Here is a 20,290-nt window from a genome sequence, read left to right on the forward strand (position 1 = left end):
GTAGGGGGCAAGCTTGTTTAATTGGGCAGAAAGGAGGGCAGCTTGTTTAACTGGCAGAAAGGAGAGGGGTAGGGGGGCAGCCTGTTTAACTGGTAGAAAGCGAGGAGGGGAGGGAGGGGCAGCTTTGTTTAACTGGTAGAAAGCCGAAGGGTGGCAGGGGGGCAAGCTTGTCTAATTGGCAGAAAGGAGGAGGGGGTAGGGGGCAGCTCTTAATTGGCAGAAAGAGGGGGGTAGGGGGCAGCGCTAACTGGCAGAAAAGAGGGAGGGTAGGGGGCAGCTTGTTTAATTGGCAGAAAGGAGGAGGGGGTAGAGGGCATGTTGCCTAACTGGCAGAAAGGATGAGGGGAAGGGGCAGCTTGTTTAATTGGTAGAAAGGAGGAGGGGGTAGGGGCAGCTTGTTTAACTGGTAGAAAGGAGGAGGGGGAGTAGGGGGCATTGTTTAATTGGCAGAAAGGAGGAGGGGTAGGGGGCAGCTTGTTTAACTGGTAGAAAGGAGGAGGGCAGCTTGTTTAACTGGTAGAAAGGAGGAGGGGGTAGGGGGTAGCTTGTTTAATTGGCAGAAAGGAGGAGGGGAGGGGGTAGTTTGTCTAACTGGTAGAAAGCAGAAGGGGTAGGGGTGCAGCTTGTTTAACTGGTAGAAAGGAGGGGGAGGGAGCTTGTTTAACTGGTAGAAAGATAGAGGGGGTAGGGGGCAAGGCTTGTTGTAATCTGGTAGAAAGAGAGGAAGGGGGTGGGGGCAGCTTGTTTAATTGGTAGAAAGGAGGAGGGGTAGGGGGAGGGGGTAGGGGGCAGTCGTTTAATTGGTAGAAAGGAGGAGGGGGGGGTTTTGTTTAACTGGCAGAAAGCAGAAGGGGGTAGGGGGCAGCTTGTTTAACTGGTGAAAGGAGGAGGGAGGGGTAGCTTGCTTAACTGATAGAAAGTAGAAGGGGGGCAGCTTGTCTAACTGGCAGAAAGGAGCAACGGGGGTAGGGGGCAGCTTGTTTAACTGGTAGAAAGCGGGAGGAGGGGGTTTGGGGAGGGGGGGGCTGTTTAATTGTGAGGGGGTTTAATTAGAAAGGAGGAGGGAGGCAGTTTTAACTGGCAGAGAGGGGGGGCAGGCGCAGCTGTTAACTGGCAGAAAGGGAGGAAGGGGGTAGGGGGCAGCCTGTTAATTGCAGAAAGGGGGGGTTGTTAATTGGTAGAAAGGAGGAGGGGGTAGGGGGCAGCTTGTTTAATTGGTAGAAAGGAGGAGGTAGGGGCAGTTGCTTAATTGCTAGAAAGAGAAAGGAGGAGGGGGGGTAGGGGGGCAGCTTGTTTAATTTGTAGAAAGGAGGAGGGGGGTAGGGGGGCAGCTTGTTTAATTGGTGAGAAAGGAGGAGGGGCGGGGTAGGGGGCGTACTTGTTTAATTGGTAGAAAGGGAGAGGGGGAAGGGGCAGCTTGTTTAATTGGCAGAAAGGAGGAGGCAGCTTTGCCTAATTGGTAGACAGGAGGAGGGGGTAGGGGGCACTCTGTTTAACTGGCAGAAAGGAGAGGAGGGTAGGGGCAGCTTGTTTAATTGGTAGAAAGTAGGAGGGGTAGGGGGCAGCTTGTTTAATTGGCAGAAAGAGAGGGGGGCAGCTTGTTTAACTGGTAGAAAGGAGGAGGGGGTAGGGGGGCAGCTTGTTTAATTGGAGAAAGGAGGAGGGGGTAGGGGGCAGTTGCTAACTGGCAGAAAGGAGAAGGGGGTAGGGGGCGCTTGTTTAACTGGTAGAAAGGAGGAGAGGGTTTTCGGGAAGAAAGTAGGGTTGTAATTGGCAGAAGAGAGGGGGAGGGGGCAGTTTGTTAATTGAGAAAGCAGAGTCCGGATGGAGGGGGGCAGCTTGTTTAACTGGCAGAAAGGATGGGGTAGGGGGCTTGTTTAATTGGCAGAAAGCGAAGGGAGGTAGGGGTAAAGCAGCTGTTTAACTGTTAGAGATGGAGGGAGGGGGCAGCTTGTTTAATCAAGAAAGCGAGTGAGGGGGTAGGGGGCAGCTTGTTTAATTGGCAGAAAGGAGAGGGGGTAGGGGGCAGCTCTGTTTGACTGGTAGAAAGTAGAAGGTGGGGGGCAGCCTGTTTAACTGGCAGAAAGGAGGAGGGGGGTAGGCGCAGCTGTTTAATTGGAGAAAGGATGAAGAGTGGGGCAGCTTGTTTAATTGGTAGTAGGAGGTAGGGGGCAGCTTGTTTAATTGGTAGAGAAAGGAGTGGAAGGGGGAGGGGGGGCACGGTTGTTTAACTGGTAGAAGGGAGGGGTAGGGCGCTCTTGTTTAATTGGTAGAAAGGAGGGAGGGGTAGGGGGCAGCTTGTTTAACCGGCAGAAAGAAGGGGCAGGGGGCAGCTTGCCTAACTGGCAGAAAGGAAGGGGGGCTTCTAACCGGAGAGCCGTGGGCACCGCGCTCTTGAAGGAGAGAGTTGGCGAGGGCAGTATGTTTATTGGCAGAAAATGGAAGGGGTAGGGAGGAACAGCTTGTTTAATTGGCAGAAAGGAGGAGGGGGTAAGGGCAGCCGTTTAACTGGCAGAAAGCGAGGAGGGGGTAGTTTTACTTGCAGAAACAGGGTGGGCAGCTGTTTAACTGGCAGAAAGGAGGAGGGGGTGGGGGGCAGGTTGTTTAATTGGTAGAAAGGAGGAGGGGGTAGGGGGCAGCTTGTTTAATTGGTAGAAAGGAGGAGGGGGTAGGGGCAGCTTGCTTAATTGGCGTGAGAAAGGAGGAGGGGGTAGGGGGCAGCTTGTTTAAACTGGTGTAGAAAGTAATGGAGAGGCACTGTTTAATTGGCAGAGGATAGAGAGCTGTAACTGGCAGAAAGGAGAGGGGTAGGGGGCATTTTAACTGGTAGAAAGGAGGAGGGGGGTAGGGGGCAGCTTGTTTAATTGGTAGAAAGGAGGAGAGGGGGTAGGGGGCAGCTTGTTTAATTGGTAGAAAGTGGGAGGGGTTTTGTAGGGTAGGGGCAGCTTGTTTAATTGCTAGAAAGGAGGAGGGGAGGGCAGCCTGTTTAACTGGCAGAAAGTAGAAGGGGTAGGGGGCAGCTTGTTTAATTGGTAGAAAGGAGGAGGGGGTAGGGGGTAGTTTGTTTAATTGGTAGAAAGTAGAAGGGGGTAGGGGGGCAGCTTGTTTAACTGGTGCAGAAAGGAGGAGGGGGGTAGGGGGCAGCTTGTTTAATTGGTAGAAAGGAGGAGGGGTAGGGGGGCAGCTTGTTTAATTGGTAGAAAGGAGGAGGGATGGGGGCAGCTTGTTTAATTGGTAGAAAGGAGAGGGGGGTAGGGGGAGCAGCTTGTTTAATTGGTAGAAAGGAGGAGGGGGGGTAGGGGGCAGCTTGTTTAATTGGTAGAAAGGAGGAGGGGGGTAGGGGGCAGCTTGTTTAATTGGTAGAAAAAGGAGGAGAGGGGTAGGCAGCGTTGTTTAATTGGTGAAAGGAGGAGGGAGGGCGTACGCAGAAGGGTGGGGGAGCTTGTTTAATTGGTAGAAAGAGGGGGCACTGAACTGAGAAGAGAGGGATTAAGGGGGGCTTTCTAACTGGAGAGGGAGAGGGGGTAGCTTGTTTAATGCGATGAAGGGGGCAGGGGCAGCCTGTCTAACTGGCAGAAAGCGAGGAGGGGGTAGGGGGCAGCTTTGTTTGAACTGGCAGAAAGGAGGGGGGGGGGGTTTAAACTGGTAGAAAGGAGTGAGGGGGTGAGGGGCACTTGTTTAATTGGTGCAGAAAGGAGGAGGGGGGGGGGGGCTAGCTTGTTTAACTGGCAGAAAGTGAGGAGGGGGTAGGGGGCAGCTTGTTTAATTGGTAGAAAGGAGGAGGGGGGGAGGGGGCAGCTTGTTTAATTGGCAGAAAGACAGACTGGGGGTGAGGGGGCAGCTTGTTTAACTGGTAGAAAGGAGGAGGGGGTAGGGGGAGCTTAATTGGCAGAAAGCGAGGAGGGGTGTAGGGCAGTTGCTGGCAGAAAGGAGGATAGTGGGGAGGGCAGTTCTTGAACTGGTAGAAAGGAGGAAGGTAGGGGGCAGCTTGTTTAATTTGGTAGAAAGAGAAAGGAGGAAGGGGTGTAGGGGGCAGCTTGTTTAATTGGCAGAAAGGAGGGGGTGGGGGCAGCTTGTTTAATTGGTAGAAAGGAGGGAGGGGGGTAGGGGGCAGCTTTGTTTAATTGGTAGAAAGGAGGAGGAGGGAGGGGGCAGCTTTGTTTAATTGGTAGAAAGGAGGAGGGGTAGGGGGCAGCTTGTTTAATTGGTAGAAAGGAGGACGGGGTAGCATCTTGTTTAATTGGTAGAAGTGGGAGGGGAGAGGGGCAGCTTGTTTAATTGGTAGAAAGGAGGAGGGGGAGGGGCAGCTTCGTTTAATTGGTAGAAAGGAGAGGGGTAGGGGGCAGCTTGTTTAACTGGTAGAAAGCGAGGGAGAGGGGCAGCTTGTTCAATTGGTAGAGAGTAGAGGGGTAGGGGCAGCGTAACTGGCAGAAAGGAGGGCAGCTTGTTTAACTGGTAGAAAGGAGGAGGGAATAGTGGGCAGCTGTTAACTGGCAGAAAGGAGGAGGGGTAGGGCCGTTTGTTTAATTGGTAGAAAGGAGGAAGGGGGGTGGCATCTTGTTTAATTGGTAGAAAGGAGGAGGGGGGAGGGGGCAGCTTGTTTAATTGGTAGAAAGAAGAGTGGGGGCAGCTTTGTTTAATTGGTAGAAAGGAAGGGGAGGGGGTAGTTGTTTAATTGGTAGAAAGGAGGGAGGGGGTAGGGGGCAGCTTGTTTAATTGGTAGAAAGGAGAAGGGGGTAGGGTATGTTTAATTGGTAGAAAGGAGGAGGGGGGGTAGGGGCAGCTTGTTTAATTGGTAGAGCAGAGGGGTAGGGGCAGCTTTGTTTAATTGGTAGAAAGGAGGAGGGGGTCAGGGACAGCTTGTTTAATTGGTAGAAAGGAGAAGGGGTGGGGGCAGCTTGTTTAATTGGTAGAAAGGAGGAGGGGGTAGGGCAGCCTGTTTAATTGGCAGAAAGGAGGAGGGGGAGTAGGGGGCAGCTTTAATTATGTAGAAAGGGAGGAGAGGGGGGTAGGCGGCAGCTTGTTTAATTGGTAGAAAGTAGAAAGGAGGAGGGGGTAGGGGGCAGCTTGTTTAATTGGTAGAAAGGAGGAGGGGGGTAGGCGCAGCTTGTTTAATTGGTAGAAAGGAGGAGGGGTAGGGGCAGCTTGTTTAATCTGGTAGAAAGGAGGAGGGGGTAGGGGGGCAGCTTGTTTAATTGGTAGAAGTAGAAAGGAGGAGGGGGTAGGGGGCAGTTTGTTTAATTGGTAGAAAGTAGAGGGGTAGGAGGCAGCTTGTTTAATTGGTAGAAAGGAGGAGGGGTAGGGTGCATACTTGTTTAATTGGTAGAAAGGAGGAGGGGGGGAAGGGGCAGCTTGTTTAATTGGTAGAAAGGAGGACGGGGGGTGGGGGGCAGCTTTTTTTAATTGGTAGAAAGGAGGAGGGGGTAGGGGGCAGCTTGTTTAATTGGTAGAAAGGAGGAGGGGTAGGGGGGGCAGCTTGTTTAATTGGTAGAAAGGAGGAGGGGGTAGGGGGCAGCTTGTTTAATTGCGTAGAAAGGAGGGGGCAGCTTGTTTAATTGGTAGAAAGGAGGAGGGGGTAGGGGGCAGCTTGTTTAATTGGCAGAAAGGAGGAGGGGGAGGGGTGTTTGTTTAATTGGAGAAAGTAGAAGGGGGTAGGGGGCAGCTTGTTTAATTGGTAGAAAGGAGGAGGGGGAGGGGCAGCTTGTTTAATTGGTAGAAAGTAGAGGGGGTAGGGGGCAGCTTGTTTAACTGGTAGAAAGGAGGAAGGGGTAGGGGGCAGCTTGTTTAATTGGTAGAAGGAGGAGGGGGTGGGGCAGCTTGTTTAATTGGTAGAAAGGAGGAGGGGGAAGGGGCAGCTTGTTTAATTGGTAGAAAGGAGGAGGGGGGTAGGGGCAGCTTGTTTAATTGGTAGAAAGGAGGAGGGGGGTAGGGGGCAGCTTGTTTAATTGGTAGAAAGGAGGAGGGGGTAGGGGGGCAGCTTGTTTTAATTGGCAGAAAGGAGGGGGGGCAGCTTGTTTAACTGGTAGAAAGGAGGAGGGGGGTAGGGGGGGCAGCTTGTTTAATTGGTAGAAAGGAGGAGGGGGAGGGGGAGTTTGTTTAATTGGTAGAAAGTAGAAGGGGGGTAGGGGCAGCTTGTTTAATTGGTAGAAAGGAGGAGGGGAGGGCAGCTTGTTTAATTGGTGAAAGTAGGAGGGGGGTAGGGGGCAGCTTGTTTAACTGGTAGAAAGGGAGGAAGGGGGTAGGGGGCAGCTTGTTTAATTGGTAGAAAGGAGGAGGGGGTAGGGGGGTAGGGGGCACTTGTTTAATTGGTAGAAAGGAGGAGGGGGGGTAGGGGGCAGCTTTGTTTAACTGGTAGAAAGTAGGAGGGGGTAGGGGGCAGCTTGTTTAACTGGTAGAAAGGAGGAGGGGGGGAAGGGAGTATAGGGGGCAGCTTGTTTAATTGGTAGAAAGGAGAAGGGGTAGGGGGCAGCTTGTTTAATTGGTAGAAAGAGGAGGGCAGGGGCAGCTTGTTTAATTGGTAGAAAGGAGAAGGGGTTTAGGGGCAGCTTGTTTAATTGGTAGAAAGGAGGAGGGGGATGTAGGGGGCAGCTTGTTTAATTGGTAGAAAGGAGAAGGGGGTAGGGGCGCAGCTTGTTTAATTGGTAGAAAGGAGGAGGGGGTAGGCGGCAGCTTGTTTAATTGGTAGAAAGTAGAAAGGAGGAGGGGTAGGGGGCAGCTGTTTTAATTGGTAGAAAGGAGGAGGGGGTGAAGAGCTTGTTTAATTGGTAGAAAGGAGGAGGGGGTAGGGGGCAGCTTGTTTAATTGGTAGAAAGGAGGAGGGGTGAGGGGGCAGCTTGTTTAATTGGTAGAAAGTAGAAAGGAGGAGGGGGTAGGGGGGCAGCTTGTTTAATTGGTAGAAAGGAGGAGGGGGGGCAGGAGGCAGCTTGTTTAATTGGTAGAAAGGAGGAGGGGGTAGGGGCATCTTGTTTAATTGGTAGAAAGGAGGAGGGGGAAGGGGCAGCTTGTTTAATTGGTAGAAAGGAGGAGGGGGGTAGGGGGCAGCTTCTTTAATTGGTAGAAAGGAGGAGGGGGGAGTGGGGGCAGCTTGTTTAACTGGTAGAAAGGAGGAGGGGGGGTAGGGGGCAGCTTGTTTAATTGGTAGAAAGGAGGAGGGGGTAGGGGGCAGCTTGTTTAATTGGTAGAAAGGAGGGGGGGCAGCTTGTTTAACTGGTAGAAAGGAGGAGGGGGTAGGGGGCAGCTTTTAATTGGTAGAAAGGAGGAGGGGGAGGGGGTCGTTTGTTTAATTGGTAGAAAGTAGAAGGGGGGGTAGGGGGGCAGCTTGTTTAATTGGTAGAAAGGAGGAGGGGGGAGGGGGCAGCTTGTTTAATTGGTAGAAAGTGGAGGTAGGGAGGAGGGGGTAGGGGGCAGCTTGTTTAACTGGTAGAAAGGAGGAGGGAGAGGGGCAGCTTGTTTAATTGGTAGAAAGTAGAAGGGGGTAGGGGGCAGCTTGTTTAATTGGTAGAAAGGAGGAGGGGGGAGGGGTAGTTTGTTTAATTGGTAGAAAGTAGAAGGGGGTAGGGGGGCAGCTTGTTTAACTGGTAGAAAGGAGGAAGGGGGGTAGGGGGCAGCTTGTTTAATTGGTAGAAAGGACGAAGGGGGGTAAGGGCAGCTTGTTTAATTGGTAGAAAGGAGGAGGGGGGCCTAGGGGGCAGCTTGTTTAATTGTTAGAAAGGAGGAGGGGGATGGGGTAGGGGCAGCTTGTTTAATTGCTAGAAAGGAGGAGGGGGGTAGGGGGCAGCTTGTTTAATTGGTAGAAAGGAGGAGGGGGGTAGGCGGCAGCTTGTTTAATTGTGAAAGTAGAAAGGAGGAGGGGGGTAGGGGGCAGCTTGTTTAATTGGTAGAAAGGAGGAGGGGGTAGGGCAGCTTGTTTAATTAGTAGAAAGGAGGAGGGGTAAGGAGAAGCTTGTTTAATTGGTAGAAAGGAGGAGGGGGTAGGGGGCAGCTTGTTCTAATTGGTAGAAAGCAGAAAGGAGGAGGGGTAGGGGCAGCTTGTTTAACTGGTAGAAAGGAGGAGGGGGTAGGGGCAGCTTGTTTAATTGGTAGAAAGCGAGGGGGGGGTGTGGGCATCTTGTTTAATTGGTAGAAAGGAGGAGGGGGAAGGGGCAGCTTGTTTAATTGGTAGAAAGGAGGAGGGGGTAGGGGGCAGCTTGTTTAATTGGTAGAAAGGAGGAGGGGGTTAGGGGGCAGCTTGTTTAATTGGTAGAAAGGAGGAGGGGGTAGGGGGCAGCTTGTTTAATTGGTAGAAAGGAGGAGGGGGTAGGGGGCAGCTTGTTTAATTGGTAGAAAGGAGGGGCAGCTTGTTTAACTGGTAGAAAGGAGGAGGGGGTAGGGGCAGCTTGTTTAACTGGTAGAAAGGAGGAAGGGGGTGGGGGCAGCTTGTTTAATTGGTAGAAAGGAGGAAGGGGGTAGGGGGCAGCTTGTTTAATTGGTAGAAAGGAGGAGGGGGGGTAGGGGGCAGCTTGTTTAACTGGTAGAAAGGAGGAGGGGGGTAGGGGGCAGCTTGTTTAATTTGTAGAAAGGAGGGTAGGGGCAGCTTGTTTAATTGGTAGAAAAGAGGAGAGGGGTAGGGGCAAGCTTGTTTAATTGGTAGAAAGGAGGAGGGTGGTAAGGGCAGCTTGTTTAATTGTTAGAAAAGAGGAGGGGGGGGCGCAGCTTGTTTAATTGGTAGAAAGGAGGAGGGGGTAGGGGGCAGCTTGTTTCATTGGTAGAGAGGAGGAGGGGGGTAGGGGGGCAGCTTGTTTAATTGGTAGAAAGGAGGAGGGGGGGCAGCTTGCTTTAATTGGTAGAAAGGAGGAGGGGGGTAGGGGGCAGCTTGTTTAACTGGTAGAAAGGAGGAGGGGGTAGGGGCAGCTTGTTTAACTGGTAGAAAGGAGGAGGGGGTAGGGGGGCAGCTTGTTTAACTGGTAGAAAGGAGGGGGCAGCTTGTTTAATTGGTAGAAAGGAGGAGGGGGGTAGGGGGGCAGCTTGTTTAATTGGTAGAAAGGAGGAGGGGGAGGGTAGTTTGTTTAATTGGTAGAAAGTAGAAGGGGGGTAGGGGGCAGCGTGTTTAATTGGTAGAAAGGAGGAGGGGGAGGGTAGTTTGTTTAATTGGTAGAAAGTAGAAGGGGGTAGGGGGCAGCTTGTTTAACTGGTAGAAAGGAGGAAGGGGGTAGGGGGCAGCTTGTTTAATTGGTAGAAAGGACGAAGGGGGGTAGGGGCAGCTTGTTTAATTGGTAGAAAGGAGGAGGGGGGTAGGGGGCAGCTTGTTTAATTGTTAGAAAGGAGGAGGGGAGGGGGTGGGCAGCTTGTTTAATCTGGTAGAAAGGAGTAAGGGGGTAGGGGGCAGCTTGTTTAATTGGTAGAAAGGAGGAGGGGGGTAGGCGGCAGCTTGTTTAATTGTCGTAGAAAGGAGGTGGGGGTAGGGGGCAGCTTGTTTAATTGGCAGAAAGGAGGAGGGGGGTAGGAGGCAGCTTGTTTAATTCGTAGAAAGGAGGAGGGGGCGGTAGGGGCAGCTTGTTTAATTGGTAGAAAGGAGGAGGGGGAAGGGGCAGCTTGTTTAATTGGTAAAAGGAGGAGGGGGTAGGGGGCAGCTTGTTTAATTGGTAGAAAGGAGGAGGGGGTAGGGGGCAGCTTGTTTAATTGGTAGAAAGGAGGAGGGGGTAGGGGGCAGCTTGTTTAATTGGTAGAAAGTGAGGAGGGGGAAGGGGCAGCTTGTTTAATTGGTAGAAAGGAGGAGGGGGGGTAGGGGCAGCTTCTTTAATTGCAGAAAGGAGGAGGGGGTTAGGGGGCAGCTTGTTTAACTGGTAGAAAGGAGGAGGGGGTAGGGGGCAGCTTGTTTAATTGGTAGAAAGGAGGAGGGGGTAGGGGGGCAGCTTGTTTAATTGGTAGAAAGGAGGGGGGCAGCTTGTTTAACTGGTAGAAAGGAGGAGGGGGTAGGGGGCAGCTTGTTTAATTGGTAGAAAGGAGGAAGGGGGTAGGGGCAGCTTGTTTAACTGGTAGAAAGGAGGAAGGGGGTAGGGGGCAGCTTGTTTAATTGGTAGAAAGGAGGAGGGGGTAGGGGTAGTTTGTTTAATTGGTAGAAAGTGAGGAGGGGGGGTAGGGGGCAGCTTGTTTAATTGGTAGAAAGGAGGGGAGGGGGCAGCTTGTTTAATTGGTAGAAAAGAGGAGAGGGGTAGGGGGCAGCTTGTTTAACTGGTAGAAAGGAGGAGGGGGGTTAGGGGCAGCTTGTTTAATTGTTAGAAAGGAGGAGGGGGGAGGGGGGCAGCTTGTTTAATTGGTAGAAAGGAGGAGGGGGGAGGGGGCAGCTTGTTTAATTGGTAGAGAGAGGAGGGGGTAGGGGGCAGCTTGTTTAATTGGTAGAAAGGAGGAGGGGGGTAGGGGCAGCTGTTAATTGGTAGAAAGGAGGAGGGGGGTAGGGGGCAGCTTGTTTAACTGGTAGAAAGGAGGAGGGGGTAGGGGGCAGCTTGTTTAATTGGTAGAAAGGAGGAGGGGGTAGGGGGCAGCTTGTTTAATTGGTAGAAAGGAGGGGGGCAGGTTTGTTTAATTGGTAGAAAGGAGGAGGGGGGTAGGGGGCAGCTTGTTTAATTGGTAGAAAGGAGGAGGGTTGGAGGGGGCAGCTTGTTTAATTGGTAGAAAGTAGAGGGGGGTAGGGGGCAGCTTGTTTAACTGGTAGAAAGGAGGAAGGGGGGTAGGGGGCAGCTTGTTTAATTGGTAGAAAGGAGGAGGGGAGTAGGGAGGAGGGGGGTAGGGGGCATCTTGTTTAATTGGTAGAAAGGAGGAGGGGGGAGGGGTAGTTTGTTTAATTGGTAGAAAGTAGAAGGGGGTAGGTGGCAGCTTGTTTAATTGGTAGAAAGGAGGAGGGGGAGGGGGTAGTTTGTTTAATTGGTAGAAAGTAGAAGGGGGTAGGGGGGCAGCTTGTTTAACTGGTAGAAAGGAGGAGGGGGAGGGGGCAGCTTGTTTAATTGGTAGAAAGGTGGAGGGGGGTAGGGGCAGCTTGTTTAATTGGTAGAAAGTAGAAAGGAGGGGGGGTTAGGGGCAGCTTGTTTAATTGGTAGAAAGGAGGAGGGGGTAGGGGCAGCTTGTTTAATTGGTAGAAAGGAGGAGGGGGTAGGGGGCAGCTTGTTTAATTGGTAGAAAGGAGGAGGGGGTAGGGGGCAGCTTGTTTAATTGGTAGAAAGTAGAAAGGAGGAGGGGGGGTAGGGGGCAGCTTGTTTAACTGGTAGAAAGGAGGAGGGGGGTAGGGGGGCAGCTTGTTTAATTGGTAGAAAGGAGGAGGGGGGTAGGGGGGGCAGCTTGTTTAATTGGTAGAAAGGAGGAGGGGGAAGGGCAGCTTGTTTAACTGGTAGAAAGCGAGGAGGGGGTAGGGGGCAGCTTGTTTAATTGGTAGAAAGGAGGAGGGGGTAGGGGGCAGCTTGTTTAATTGGTAGAAAGGAGGAGGGGGGGAGGGGGCAGCTTGTTTAATTGGTAGAAAGGAGGAGGGGGTAGGGGGCAGCTTGTTTAATTGGTAGAAAGTAGAGGGGGTAGGGGGCAGCTTGTTTAACTGGTAGAAAGGAGGAGGGGTAGGGGGCGCTTGTTTAATTGGTAGAAAGAGAGGAGGGGTAGTTTGTTAATTGGTAGAAAGTAGAAGGGGGTAGGGGGCAGCTTGTTTAATTGGTAGAAAGGAGGAGGGGAGGGGGTAGCTTGTTTAATTGGTAGAAAGTAGAAGGGGGTAGGGGGCAGCTTGTTTAATTGGTAGAAAGGAGGAAGGGGGTAGGGGGTAGCTTGTTTAATTGGTAGAAAGGAGGAGGGGTAGGGGCAGCTTGTTTAATTGGTAGAAAGTAGAAGGGGGGGTAGGGGCAGCTTGTTTAATTGGTAGAAAGGAGGAGGGGGTAGGGGGCAGCTTGTTTAATTGGTAGAAAGGAGGGGGGGTAGGGGGCAGCTTGTTTAACTGGTAGAAAGGAGGAAGGGGGGTAGGGGGCAGCTTGTTTAATTGGTAGAAAGGAGGAAGAGGGGTAGGGGCAGCTTGTTTAATTGGTAGAAAGGAGGAGGGGACTAGGGGGCAGCTTGTTTAATTGTTAGAAAGTAGGAGGGGGAGGGGGTAGGGGGCAGCTTGTTTAATTGGTAGAAAGGAGGAGGGGGTAGGGGGGCAGCTTGTTTAATTGGTAGAAAGGGAGGAGGGGGTAGGCGGCAGCTTGTTTAATTGGTAGAAAGTAGAAAGGAGGAGGGGGTAGGGGGCAGCTTGTTTAATTGGTAGAAATGAGGAGGGGGTAGGGGGCAGCTTGTTTAATTGGTAGAAAGGAGGAGGGGGGTAGGGGGCAGCTTGTTTAATTGGTAGAAAGGAGGAGGGGGTGGGGGGCAGCTTGTTTAATTGGTAGAAAGTAGAAAGGAGGAGGGGGGTAGGGGGCTGATTGTTTAATTGGTAGAAAGGAGGAGGGGGTAGGAGGCAGCTTGTTTAATTGGTAGAAAGGAGGAGGGGGGTAGGGGGCAGCTTGTTTAATTGGTAGAAAGGAGGAGGGGGAAGGGGCAGCTTGTTTAATTGGTAGAAAGGAGGAGGGGGGGTAGGGGGCAGCTTGTTTAATTGGTAGAAAGGAGGAGGGGGGGTAGGCGGGCAGCTTGTTTAATTGGTAGAAAGGGAGGAGGGGGTAGGGGGCAGCTTGTTTAATTGGTAGAAAGGAGGAGGGGGTTAGGGGGCAGCTTGTTTAATTGGTAGAAAGAGGAGGGGGGGTAGGGGGCAGCTTGTTTAATTGGTAGAAAGGAGGAGGGGGTAGGGGGCAGCTTGTTTAATTGGTAGAAAGGAGGAGGGGTAGGGGGCAGCTTGTTTAATTGGTAGAAAGTAGAAAGGAGGAGGGGGGTAGAGGGCAGCTTGTTTAATTGGTAGAAAGGAGGAGGGGGGGGGGGGCAGCTTGTTTAATTGGTAGAAAGGAGGAGGGGGTAGGGGGCATCTTGTTTAATTGGTAGAAAGGAGGAGGGGTAGGGGGGCAGCTTGTTTAATTGGTAGAAAGGAGGAGGGGGGAGGGGGCAGCTTGTTTAATTGGAAGAAAGGAGGAGGGGGGGTAGGGGGCAGCTTGTTTAATTGGTAGAAAGAGGAGGAGGGGGTAGGGGGCAGCTTGTTTAATTGGTAGAAAGGAGGAGGGGGTGGGAGGCAGCTTGTTTAATTGGTAGAAAGGAGGAGGGGGGGGTAGTGGCAGCTTGTTTAATTGGTAGAAAGGAGGAGGGGGTGGGGGGCAGCTTGTTTAATTGGTAGAAAGGAGGAGGGGGAGGGGGTCCTTGTTTAATTGGTAGAAAGTAGAAGGGGGGTAGGGGGCAGCTTGTTTAATTGGTAGAAAGGAGGAGGGGGGAGGGGCAGCTTGCTTAATTGGTAGAAAGAGGGGTAGGGAGGAGGGGGTAGGGGGCATCTTGTTTAATTGGTAGAAAGGAGGAGGGGGAGGGGCAGCTTGTTTAATTGGTAGAAAGTAGAAGGGGGTAGGGGGCAGCTTGTTTAATTGGTAGAAAGGAGGAGGGGGGAGGGGGTAGTTTGTTTAATTGGTAGAAAGTAGAAGGGGGGTAGGGGGCAGCTTGTTTAACTGGTAGAAAGGAGGAAGGGGGGTAGGGGGCAGCTTGTTTAATTGGTAGAAAGGACGAAGGGGGGTAAGGGGCAGCTTGTTTAATTGGTAGAAAGGAGGAGGGGGGTAGGGGCAGCTTGTTTAATTGGTAGAAAGGAGGAGGGAGGGGGTAAGGGGCAGCTTGTTTAATTGGTAGAAAGGAGTAGGGGGTAGGGGGCAGCTTGTTTAATTGGTAGAAAGGAGGAGGGGGGTAGGCGGCAGCGTTTGTTTAATTGGTAGAAAGTAGAAAGGAGGTGGGGGTAGGGGGCAGCTTGTTTAATTGGTAGAAAGGAGGAGGGGGGTAGGGGCAGCTTGTTTAATTAGTAGAAAGGAGGAGGGGGTAGGGGGCAGCTTGTTTAATTGGTAGAAAGGAGGAGGGGGTAGGGGGCAGCTTGTTTAATTGGTAGAAAGTAGAAAGGAGGAGGGGGGTAGGGGGCAGCTTGTTTAATTGGTAGAAAGGAGGAGGGGTGTAGGAGGCAGCTTGTTTAATTGGTAGAAAGGAGGAGGGGTGTAGGGGGCAACTTGTTTAATTGGTAGAAAGGAGGAGGGGGAAGGGGCAGCTTGTTTAATTGGTAGAAAGGAGGAGGGGGGGTAGTGGGCAGCTTCTTTAACTGGTAGAAAGGAGTAGGGGGTAGGGGGCAGCTTGTTTAACTGGTAGAAAGGAGGAGGGGGTAGGGGGCAGTTTGTTTAATTGGTAGAAAGGAGGAGGGGGTAGGGGGCAGCTTGTTTAATTGGTAGAAAGGAGGGGGGGCAGCTTGTTTAATTGGTAGAAAGGAGGAGGGGTAGGGGGCAGCTTGTTTAACTGGTAGAAAGGAGGAAGGGGGGGTAGGGGGGCAGCTTGTTTAACTGGTAGAAAGGAGGAAGGGGGTAGGGGGCAGCTTGTTTAATTGGTAGAAAGGAGGAGGGGGGGAGGGGGCAGCTTGTTTAATTGGTAGAAAGGAGGAGGGGGTAGGGGGGCAGCTTGTTTAATTTGTAGAAAGGAGGGGGGGTAGGGGGCAGCTTGTTTAATTGGTAGAAAAGAGGAGGGGGTTAGGGAGGCAGCTTGTTTAATTGGTAGAAAGGAGGAGGTGGGTTGGGGGCAGCTTTGTTTAATTGGTAGAAAAGAGGAGGGGGCATGTGGCAGCTTGTTTAATTGGTAGAAAGGAGGAGGGGGGTAGGGGGCAGCTTGTTTAATTGGTAGAAAGGAGGAGGGGGTAGGGGGCAGCTTGTTTAATTGGTAGAAAGGAGGAGGGGGTAGGGAGGCAGCTTGTTTAATTGGTAGAAAGGAGGAGGGGGGGTAGGGGGCAGCTTGTTTAACTGGTAGAAAGGAGGAGGGGGGTAGGGGCAGCTTGTTTAATTGGTAGAAAGGAGGAGGGGGTAGGGGGGCAGCTTGTTTAATTGGTAGAAAGGAGGGGGGTGTAGGAGGCAGCTTGTTTAATTGGTAGAAAGGAGGGGGTGTAGGGGGCATCTTGTTTAATTGGTAGAAAGGAGGAGGGGGGAGGGGGCAGCTTGTTTAATTGGTAGAAAGGAGGAGGGGGGTAGGGGCAGCTTTAATTGGTAGAAAGGAGGAGGGGTTAGGGGCAGCTTGTTTAATTGGTAGAAAGGAGGAGGGGGTAGGGGGCAGCTTGTTTAATTGGTAGAAAGGAGGAGGGGGTAGGGGGCAGCTTGTTTAATTGGTAGAAAGTGAGGAGGGGGGGGGGCAGCTTGTTTAATTGGTAGAAAGGAGGAGGGGGTAGGGGGCAGCTTGTTTAACTGGTAGAAAGGAGGAAGGGGGGTAGGGGGCAGCTTGTTTAATTGGTAGAAAGGAGGAAGGGGTAGGGGGCAGCTTGTTTAATTGGTAGAAAGGAGGAGGGTAGGGGGCAGCTTGTTTAATTGGTAGAAAGGAGGAGGGGGTAGGGGGCAGCTTGTTTAATTGGTAGAAAGGAGGGGGGTGTAGGGCAGCTTGTTTAACTGGTAGAAAAGAGGAGAGGGGTAGGGGGGCAGCTTGTTTAATTGGTAGAAAGGAGGAGGTGGGTTAGGGGGGCAGCTTGTTTAATTGTTAGAAAGGAGGAGGGGGGTAGGGCAGCTTGTTTAATTGGTAGAAAGCGAGGAGGGGGTAGGGGGGCAGCTTGTGTCATTGGTAGAGAGGAGGAGGGGGGTAGGGGGCAGCTTGTTTAATTGGTAGAAAGGAGGAGGGGGTAGGGGCAGCTTGTTTAATTGGTAGAAAGGAGGAGGGGGGTAGGGGGCAGCTTGTTTAACTGGTAGAAAGGAGGAGGGGGGTAGGGGGCAGCTTGTTTAATTGGTAGAAAGGAGGAGGGGGTAGGGGGCAGCTTGTTTAATTGGTAGAAAGGAGGGGGGGGGGGGCAGCTTGTTTAACTGGTAGAAAGGAGGAGGGGGTAGGGGCAGCTTGTTTAATTGGTAGAAAGGAGGAGGGGGGAGGGGTAGTTTGTTTAATTGGTAGAAAGTAGAAGGGGGTAGGGGGCAGCTTGTTTAATTGGTAGAAAGGAGGAGGGGGGTAGGGGGCAGCTTGTTTAATTGGTAGAAAGTAGAAGGGGGTAGGGGGCAGCTTGTTTAACTGGTAGAAAGGAGGAAGGGGGTAGGGGGCAGCTTGTTTAATTGGTAGAAAGGACGAAGGGGGGTAGGGGGCAGCTTGTTTAATTGGTAGAAAGGAGGAGGGGGCTAGGGGGCAGCCTGTTTAATTGTTAGAAAGGAGGAGGTAGGGGGTGGGGGCAGCTTGTTTAACTGGTAGAAAGGAGGAGGGGGTAGGCGACAGCTTGTTTAATTGGTAGAAAGTAGAAAGGAGGAGGGGGGGTAGGGGGCAGCTTGTTTAATTGGTAGAAAGGAGGAGGGGGGTAGGCGGCAGCTTGTTTAATTGGTAGAAAGGAGGAGGGGGGTAGGGGGCAGCTTGTTTAATTGGTAGAAAGGAGGAGGGGGTAGGGGGCAGCTTGTTTAACTGGTAGAAAGTAGAAAGGAGGAGGGGGTAGGGGGCAGCTTGTTTAATTGGTAGAAAGGAGGAGGGGGTAGGAGGCAGCTTGTTTAATTGGTAGAAAGGAGGAGGGGGTAGGGGGCATCTTGTTTAATTGGTAGAAAGGAGGAGGGGGGAGGGGCAGCTTGTTTAATTGGTAGAAAGGAGGAGGGGGGTAGGGGGCAGCTTTTTAATTGGTAGAAAGGAGGAGGGGGGTTGGGGGCAGCTTGTTTAACTGGTAGAAAGGAGGAGGGGGTAGGGGGCAGCTTGTTTAATTGGTAGAAAGGAGGAGGGGGGTAGGGGGCAGCTTGTTTAATTGGTAGAAAGGAGGGGGCAGCTTGTTTAACTGGTAGAAAGGAGGAGGGGGTAGGGGGCAGCTTGTTTAATTGGTAGAAAGGAGGAGGGTAGGGGCAGCTTGTTTAATTGGTAGAAAGGAGGAGGGGGGTAGGGGGCAGCTTGTTTAATTGGTAGAAAGTAGAAGGGGGGTAGGGGGCAGCTTGTTTAATTGGTAGAAAGGAGGAGGGGGGAGGGGGCAGCTTGTTTAATTGGTAGAAAGTGAGGGGGGGTAGGGGGCAGCTTGTTTAACTGGTAGAAAGGAGGAGAGGGGTAGGGGGCAGCTTGTTTAATTGGTAGAAAGGAGGAGGGGGGTAGGGGGCAGCTTGTTTAATTGGTAGAAAGGAGGAGGGGGAAGGGGGCAGCTTGTTTAATTGGTAGAAAGGAGGAGGGGGGGTAGGGGGCAGCTTGTTTAATTGGTAGAAAGGAGGAGGGGGTAGGGGGCAGCTTGTTTAATTGGTAGAAAGGAGGAGGGGGTAGGGGGCAGCTTGTTTAATTGGTAGAAAGGAGGAGGGCAGCTTGTTTAACTGGTAGAAAGGAGGAGGGGGGTAGGGGGCAGCTTGTTTAATTGGTAGAAAGGAGGAGGGGAGGGGGCAGCTTGTTTAATTGGTAGAAAGGAGAAGGGGGTAGGGGGCAGCTTGTTTAATTGGTAGAAAGGAGGAGGGGAGGGGGCAGCTTGTTTAATTGGTAGAAAGTAGAGGGGGGTAGGGGGGCAGCTTGTTTAACTGGTAGAAAGGAGGAAGTGGGTAGGGGGGCAGCTTGTTTAATTGGTAGAAAGGAGGAGGGGGTAGGGAGGAGGGGGTAGGGGGCATCTTGTTTAATTGGTAGAAAGGAGGAGGGGGAGGGGGGTAGTTTGTTTAATTGGTAGAAAGTAGAAGGGGGGTAGGGGGCAGCTTGTTTAATTGGTAGAAAGGAGGAGGGGAGGGGGTAGTTTGCATAATTGGTAGAAAGTAGAAGGGGGTAGGGGGCAGCTTGTTTAACTGGTAGAAAGGAGGAAGGGGGGTAGGGGGGCAGCTTGTTAAATTGGTAGAAACGATGGAGGGGTAGGGTAGCTTGTTTAATTGGTAGAAAGTAGAAGGGGGTTTAGGGGGCAGCTTGTTTAATTGTTAGAAAGGAGGAGGGGAGGGGGTAGGGGCAGCTTGTTTAATTGGTAGAAAGGAGTAGGGGGTAGGGGGCAGCTTGTTTAATTGGTAGAAAGGAGGAGGGTAGGGCGGGGCAGCTTGTTTAATTGGTAGAAAGTAGAAAGGAGGACGGGGGTAGAGGGCAGCTTGTTTAATTGGTAGAAAGGAGGAGTGGGGGTAGGCGGCAGCTTGTTTAATTGGTAGAAAGGAGGAGGGGGGTAGGGGGCAGCTTGTTTAATTGGTAGAAAGGAGGAGGGGGGTAGGGGGCAGCTTGTTTAATTGGTAGAAAGTAGAAAGGAGGAGGGGGGTAGGGGGGCAGCTTGTTTAATTGGTAGAAAGGAGGAGGGGGTAGGGAGGCAGCTTGTTTAATTGGTAGAAAGGAGGAGGCGGGGTAGGGGCATCTTGTTTAATTGGTAGAAATGGAGGAGGGGGAAGGGGCAGCTTGTTTAATTGGTAGAAAGGAGGAGGGGGGTAGGGGGCAGCTTCTTTAATTGGTAGAAAGGAGGAGGGGGGTAGGGGGCAGCTTGTTTAACTGGTAGAAAGGAGGAGGGGGTAGGGGGCAGCTTGTTTAATTGGTAGAAAGGAGGAGGGGGGTAGGGGGCAGCTTGTTTAATTGGTAGAAAGGAGGAGGGGGGGCAGCTTGTTTAACTGGTAGAAAGGAGGAGGGGGGTAGGGGGCAGCTTGTTTAATTGGTAGAAAGGAGGAGGGGGAGGGGGTCGTTTGTTTAATTGGTAGAAAGTAGAAGGGGGTAGGGGGCAGCTTGTTTAATTGGTAGAAAGGAGGAGGGGGGAGGGGCAGTTTGCTTAATTGGTAGAAAGTAGAGGGGTAGGGAGGAGGGGGTAGGGGGCATCTTGTTTAATTGGTAGAAAGGAGGAGGGGGAGGGGTAGTTTGTTTAATTGGTAGAAAGTAGAAGGGGGTAGGGGGCAGCTTGTTTAATTGGCAGAAAGGAGGAGGGGGAGGGGTAGTTTGTTTAATTGGTAGAAAGTAGAAGGGGGTAGGGGGCAGCTTGTTTAACTGGTAGAAAGGAGGAAGGGGGGTAGGGGGCAGCTTGTTTAATTGGTAGAAAGGACGAAGGGGGGGTAAGGGGCAGCTTGTTTAATTGGTAGAAAGGAGGAGGGGGCTAGGGGCAGCTTGTTTAATTGTTAGAAAGGAGGAGGGGGAGGGGGGTAGGGGGCAGCTTGTTTAATTCGTAGAAAGGAGTAGGGGGGTAGGGGGCAGCTTGTTTAATTGGTAGAAAGGAGGAGGGGGTAGGCGGCAGCTTGTTTAATTGTTAGAAAGTAGAAAGGAGGAGGGGGGGTAGGGGGCAGCTTGTTTAATTGGTAGAAAGGAGGAGGGGGGTAGGCGGCAGCTTGTTTAATTGGTAGAAAGGAGGAGGGGGGTAGGGGGGCAGCTTGTTTAATTGGTAGAAAGGAGGAGGGGGGTAGGGGGGCAGCTTGTTTAATTGGTATAAAGTAGAAAGGAGGAGGGGGGGTAGGGGGCAGCTTGTTTAATTGGTAGAAAGGAGGAGGGGTGTAGGAGGCAGCTTGTTTAATTGGTAGAAAGGAGGGGGGGGTAGGGGGCATCTTGTTTAATTGGTAGAAAGGAGGAGGGGGAAGGGGCAGCTTGTTTAATTGGTAGAAAGGAGGAGGGGGGTAGGGGGCAGCTTCTTTAATTGGTAGAAAGGAGGAGGGGGATTAGGGGCAGCTTGTTTAACTGGTAGAAAGGAGGAGGAGGGGGTAGGGGGCAGCTTGTTTAATTGGTAGAAAGGAGGAGGGGGTAGGGGGCAGCTTGTTTAATTGGTAGAAAGGAGGTGGGGCAGCTTGTTTAACTGGTAGAAAGGAGGAGGGGGGTAGGGGGCAGCTTGTTTAACTGGTAGAAAGGAGGAAGGGGGGTAGGGGGCAGCTTGTTTAACTGGTAGAAAGGAGGAAGGGGGTAGGGGGCAGCTTGTTTAATTGGTAGAAAGGAGGAGGGGGTAGGGGGCAGCTTGTTTAATTGGTAGAAAGGAGGAGGGGGTAGGGGGCAGCTTGTTTAATTTGTAGAAAGGAGGGGGGGTAGGGGGCAGCTTGTTTAATTGGTAGAAAGAGAGGAGAGGGGGTAGGGGCAGCTTGTTTAATTGGTAGAAAGGAGGAGGTGGGTTAGGGGGTAGCTTGTTTAATTGTTAGAAAAGAGGAGGGGGGTAGGCGGCAGCTTGTTTAATTGGTAGAAAGGAGGAGGGGGGGGTAGGGGGCAGCTTGTGTCATTGGTAGAAAGGAGGAGGGGGGTAGGGGGCAGCTTGTTTAATTGGTAGAAAGGAGGAGGGGGGGTAGGGGGCAGCTTCTTTAATTGGTAGAAAGGAGGAGGGGGGGTAGGGGGCAGC

The sequence above is a fragment of the Salmo salar genome, chromosome ssa17, assembly GCF_905237065.1.
Source record: "Salmo salar chromosome ssa17, Ssal_v3.1, whole genome shotgun sequence".
In the NCBI taxonomy this organism is placed as follows: Eukaryota; Metazoa; Chordata; class Actinopteri; order Salmoniformes; family Salmonidae; genus Salmo; species Salmo salar.